This window comes from Marmota marmota, unplaced genomic scaffold (genome assembly GCF_001458135.2).
Source record: "Marmota marmota marmota unplaced genomic scaffold, marMar, whole genome shotgun sequence".
Classification (NCBI taxonomy): Eukaryota; Metazoa; Chordata; class Mammalia; order Rodentia; family Sciuridae; genus Marmota; species Marmota marmota.
The window spans coordinates 1,431,415-1,437,414 of record NW_025999894.1 but is presented as its reverse complement, the minus strand read 5'-3'; the positions used below and the strand labels follow the sequence as shown (position 1 = coordinate 1,437,414).

Sequence of the window (6,000 nt, the reverse complement as noted above, 5' to 3'; positions counted from 1 at the left end):
TCAGAATTTAAAAATTTACAAAGCACTGGGGATTCAGCTCAGTGGTAGAGTGCTTGCCTTGCATGCACAAAGCTCTGGGTTCAATCCCCAATACTACAAAAAAAAAGTTTTATCCAAGAAATGGAAAGAAAGAAAACATAAGTGAAATAAAGATAAAGATTGTTATGTTGCCAAATCCAACTTCCCCTCAATCTGCAGTTCATTCATTTCTTGAAGCTGGTAGTTTCAGAGGTTGATAAATTCCGTTTATGAAGTAAGGCAGTTTAAAGTGTGTTTTCAGCTGCAGTGCAGAGTTCTGGGTGACACAATCCTCACCTCTGAAAGGTTGGGAGGGAGCCTAAAATAGAAGTAGCAATATGGATGTACAGAATACAAAGCTTCAAATGCTTCTAGGATTTTTTTCAGTACTAGAGATTGAACCCTGGACTTTTCACATGCTAGGCAAGTGCTCTACCACTGAACTACCATGTCCCAACTCTTTTAAATTTTTCGAGACAGGGCATTGCTAAGTTGCCCAGGCAGATCTTGAACTTACGATCCTCCTGCCTCAGCCTCTGAGGCAGCTGAGATTACAGGTATTTGCCACTATGCCTGGCTACTTCTAGGAATTTTAAATATGGACAGCAGGAAGGGTCCAGAAATAAGAAGGCTCTTGACTGGCACAACTTGTCTGGGTGTGCTTGTGCTGATGACATACAAAGTTCAGGGATACGTGTTTGATCTTATGGGTTGAGGTCTTACCTCTGCCACTAGTTGCTGAGTGACCTTGGGTAAGTCCCACTTCCCTCTGACTTTCAGTGAATTAGCTGTGATAGGAAGAAGTTAAGAAGGTGTTCTCAGATGCATTATCACTTGGATGTGTCCTTTCTTCCAAGAGGCAAATCATACATGTGGCTGTGGGTGGAAATTTGGATCTGCTGAGCTGACAGAACAAAGTGTGAGCTGAGTTAATGAGGTGTTTCCAAAGGAGAGATTTAGACCATTTTATTTTAAGAAATGAAGAATCTGGGGGAAGCAGGTTAAAAATGGTGGAGTATGTTTTTGTCTGGGCTCTCTTCTTGCTGTCTCACCTGGTACGGTCTGTAGGCCCTAGCCACTGTGCAGATCACTGCCATCCCACCGATTGAAGTGAAATACCTTCCCATCCCCACATTTCCTACTGACCCAGTGTACATAGTAAATATCTTTTTTCTCCTCTATCTCTCTCTCCTGCCTCCACTGCTTCTGCCTCTCAAGGGGGGATCTTTCTCTCTCTGAGGGGGATCCATCTGCCATGTTCTGAGCTCCACGTGGCAAGGAGGGCTGTGGCCAGCACTAGTGAGTAACTGACATAGCTCAACAGCCCATGATAGCTGAATCCTCCCAACAACCCCATGAAGGAGCTTGGAAACAGACTACATCCCAGTCAAGCCTTCTGATGAGGCTGCAGCCCTGGACAACAGCCTGACCAGCTCTGAGGGAGACCTTGAGGCAGAGGTGCCCAGCGAACCATGAGAGAATTCCTGATATGCAGAAAGTGGGAGATAGTAAGTGTTGGTGAAATAAGAAATGTTAAGGCTCTAAGCCTCAGGGTAATTTGCTACATAATTACATTTCCAATGTGGTTTGGGGAAGGTGGCCTCTGCCCTTCTTCCATAAGGACTCAGGCTGATGGAGCCCCCATCTCAATACTTCCGCCAGCACCCTGTCAGGGGAGGAATTACACCTTGACTCTTAAAACCCTCATCCTAGGGCTGGGGATATAGCTCAGTTGGTAGAGTGCTTGCCTCACATGCACAAGCCTCTGGGTTCAAATCCCCAGCATCACCAAAAGAAAAAAAAAAAAAACCACACCCTAAAGTGAAACATGGCACTTTGACTGTGTTTTATCAATCAATCAAATGAAATAACATTCACAACCGTCTGGATGACTCCCACACTACCCCCCTTCTGGCAGGATTGTTAAGGGGACAGTGCCTTTTATTGCCATATTGGAACACTTTTGGCTACAAGTAAGAGGAAATACATGAAAATTTAAATAATAAAAGCTTAAACAATGAAGGGAACCTGTTGGCTCATATTTTTTTGGCTAAAATTTTCAAAGATAGTTAAGACTGAATCAATGGTATGATAGGACTAATTTCTTTTTGTTTCTCTTTTCTGTACTTTGACATACAGTCAGTCCTCTGTATTCTCAGATTCTGCATCCTTGGATTCTGAATCCTCAGAATCAACTAACCACAGATCAAAAATATTATTAAAATAAAAACATGCCCATCCAGGCATGGTGGCACATACCTTGTAATCCCAGCGACTCAGGAGGCTAAGTCAGGAGGTTCACAAGTTTCAGTTCAGCCTCAGCAACTTAATAAGAACCTGTCTCAAAATAAAAAACAAAAAGGGCTGGGAATGTAGTTCAGTGGTAGAATATCCTGGGTCAAATCCCTAGTACCAAGAAAAAAAATTTTGTATTGAATATGTACAGATTTTTTCCTTATCATTGTTCCCCCCCCCAAATATTTTGTAACAATTATTTGCATAGCATTTACATTGTATGTAAGTAAGTATAAGTTTTATAAGTACTTATAATTAAAGTATTGTAAGTAATCATAAGCATTATAAGTACTTATAATTAAAGTATAAGTCTTACAATTAAAGTATTATAAGTACTCTAGGAAGATTTACAATATAAAGGAGGATGTGCACAGGTTATTTGCAAATACTACAGCATTTTATATAAGGTACTCAAGCATCCTCTGATTTTGGTATCCATGGGAGGTTCTGGAACCAATCCCCCAGAGACATGGTGGGCTAAGGGTCAATTGTATGAACTTCATCCTAAACTTGCTACTCTCAGGATTCCATAGTGGTTACTATAAGTCCCTGAGGGTTACATACTTCCTTGATCAAGAAGGCGGAGGGGTGCTGGGGTTGTGGCTCAGTGGTAGAGCGCTTGCCTAGCATGTGTGAGGCACTGGGTTCAATCCTCAGCGCCACCTTAAAAAAATAAATAAAATAAAGTTAATACAACTAAAAAATATTAAGAAGAAGAAGGGTAGCGGGCAGTGCCGCCTTGTTCACAGAAGTCCTGAGCTTCCCTCAGACTGGGTCACTCACATGTTCACTGATGCCTGAGGGAGATGGTTCTGGAAAAGAGGATGGTTTCACCTCCTTTACACGCTCAGATTCTCCAAGTCAGATAGAAAGGGAGTGTACAGAGAGTGTTCCTGCGTCCCCCACCCCCCCCAGGATTACTTACCACTCCTTTCTTTCAAATCACCACCTGGTGAAGATATTTCTGTGATGACTTCCTAAACTTGACTGTATCAGAATATGCTTTGCATTTTAAAAGCTGGACAAATCTAAGAGATTGTTGCTACGACTAGAGATAAGCAGTTCCCACCAATACCAGGATCCCCCTCACCCACTGTATTCTAGCCACACTGGCATTTTGTTCTTTCCTTGAAATGCTCCACACTGCCATTTGCCCACTATGCATTTCCCTCAGTTTTGAACTCTCTCGCTCCAGATCTTTCTTTTTTTAATTTATTATTATTTTTAGTTGGTTATGGACATTTATTTATTTATATGTGGCGCTGAGGATCGAACCCAGTGCCTCACACATGCCAGGCGAGCGCTCTACCACTGAGCCACAGCCCCAGCCCCCCCAGATCTGTCTTAACTGGCTCCCATCCTTCAGATTTCAGAGAAGCAACTCCTGATCTTCTATTCCTGGTGTCCATATTTTGCTTTTGTTTTTCTTTACAAAACATATAAAATAGCAATTTTATTGAGGTAAATTTATACATTCCAAGAAATGATCTGGCTCTGAAGCAGGATATTCAAACTGCCTAGACTTTTATATTATCATTTCAAAACCATTATATAAAATAGTATTTCAAGTGGCACTTATAAAATTATAAATATCAATCACATATAAATTAACTCAAATCTCTAACTTAAATCAGATCCCAATAAAGACTATTTTATTGGGATCCTTTACCTCTTGTTTCAGGATCTCAATCTCAATTTGAGTTAATTTATATGTGATTGATATTTACAATTTTATGTATAAGTTTACCTCAATATTATGTATAAATTATGTATAAATTTACCTCAATAAAATAATTATTTACCTCAATAAAATAATTATTTTTAATTTATTGATATTTAAATTATCAATAAATTAAAAATAATTAAAATAGTGTCCTAATGCTCAAACTGTCAGTTCTTCGTAGAGAACAAGATAAGGTAGGTACCCAGTGGACAGGACATGTTTTCTGACCATAGGAAGGAATGTCCATGAACCAATAAGCTTAGATGCCCACACTATGCTTTCCAAACAGCTCTCAGGGTGAACTGCAGGAAATCCTCAAAGTTGCTCAAGACGAGTTGCATGGTCATGACCTTCTGTCAATCATTCTGTGACTCCAGTTTTGCCAACAGGTTGATATTTGCAGTTGGGCTAGGGAAGACTATTTTATTGGGATCCTTTACCTCTTGTTTCAGGATCTCAATCAGGGCTTTAGAACTGTACTGCACACGTTTGGCTCTGTCCCTGTTCTTGTTTTCCTAAAACTTTTCCGGATGTACTTCAGGTACATCTGAAACTCCAGAAGCCCAGAGGTGATTCACACAAGGCAGTTGTCCCGATTGTATCCAGTTTGGAAGCATCCATCTTTTTCAATCATCTTTGGAAGGTTCAGATTGTTTTCGGACACTGCCACATGGCTCTTGATACAGGTCTCATCATTCTTGCACAGCTCTTTTCTCATTTCAAAGATTTCCTTGATGAGGTAGGAAATCTGTCCTGCGGTTTTTTTCTGAAGAGGCACGTGTTGGTTTATTTCGAGTGACACCATCCTCTACATCTTCTCTGTGAAGTTCTGAGGTGGGGAAGGCAGTCGCCACCACTAGGAACAGCCCCAAGGAGGCAACTAGAAGAAAGGCGCCTGAACCAGAGGGAAGAGAAAGAGGGCGTGAGCTGACCCATATTTTGCTTTCTTCACAACATTTATTACTATATGAAACTATTTTGTTTATTTTCTTGCTAATTGCCTCCTCCCCCAACCAAACCTTTCATGTCAGCAAGGACTTTCTGTCTTCTTCACAGATACACTCCCAGCATCTTGGCAAAGGCCTTGATGCATATTTGACACAAAATAAATGTGTATCCAAAGAATAAAAGAAATGATTAAATGTATCATCTCCATCAACTGCTGTGCCACTGTGGGTGGTGAGTTCCTGCTTCCAGGAATTGTCAGATTTTGCAAATTACTGGCTTGCCAAAAATACAATTAGAATATATTCAAGCTTAACCCTCCAACCACAAATCTTTCACTTTATTCTTGAAAGGAAAAGATAAGGGTGGAATTACTCTTTGCTGTTTGGGAGGGAGTGTAAATTGTATGCTGGCTCAATCCAGAGGCTCTCACGTTTCAGTGTGCTCCAGAATCATGGCAAGGCCATTCAGCTCAGATTCCTGGGCACCACCTTCAGATTTTTCAATATGAGAGGTCTACAGTGACTCCAAGAATTTGCATTTTCAAAAAAGGTCCAGGTGCTGCTGCTGTTGCCGGCAGGAGATATGGTTTGAAAGCAGCTGCCACAATCTAAATAGGCAACTCACTTCAAAGTACAAATAATACAGGGGCTGGTGTTAGGTAACTCAACGGTAGAAGACTTGCCTAGCATGTGTGAGACCCTGGGTTCTATCCCCAGCACTGAAAAAAAAAAAAGTTTGATTAACAGTCATGGCTATTTTGAATTACTGTAATTCTTTCTCTGCCATGTTTTAGGCTTTCACTAAAACCCATGTATATCCATGGAAGGGAACCCTATACATCAAAATATCTGTGTGCTGCAAGAGACAAAGATTGAGGACCAATTGCTGCCATTCAGGGCCATCTCTATTTTGAAGAACAAGTGTGAAAGTCATTCATTTAACCATGTCTCAAGTCCATCAATTTATTTCCATCTCTACTTTAAAGAGTTTCAATCATTGTTACTCATGGTACAATC

At 40.7% G+C, this 6,000-nt stretch overlaps 1 long non-coding RNA gene across 1 annotated transcript in view; it reads right to left on the bottom strand.

Moving 5' to 3' along the window:
• Window positions 1-2,174: 2,174 nt before the first annotated feature.
• Window positions 2,175-6,000, bottom strand: part of LOC125614133 — a 5,759-nt gene continuing 1,933 nt past the window's right edge. Inside the window, exons 2-3 of the long non-coding RNA XR_007344781.1 lie at window positions 4,477-4,931; window positions 2,175-2,355 (exon numbers count right to left, since the gene is read on the bottom strand). This is a non-coding gene — a long non-coding RNA (uncharacterized LOC125614133). The remainder of the gene's footprint in view (window positions 2,356-4,476; window positions 4,932-6,000) is intronic.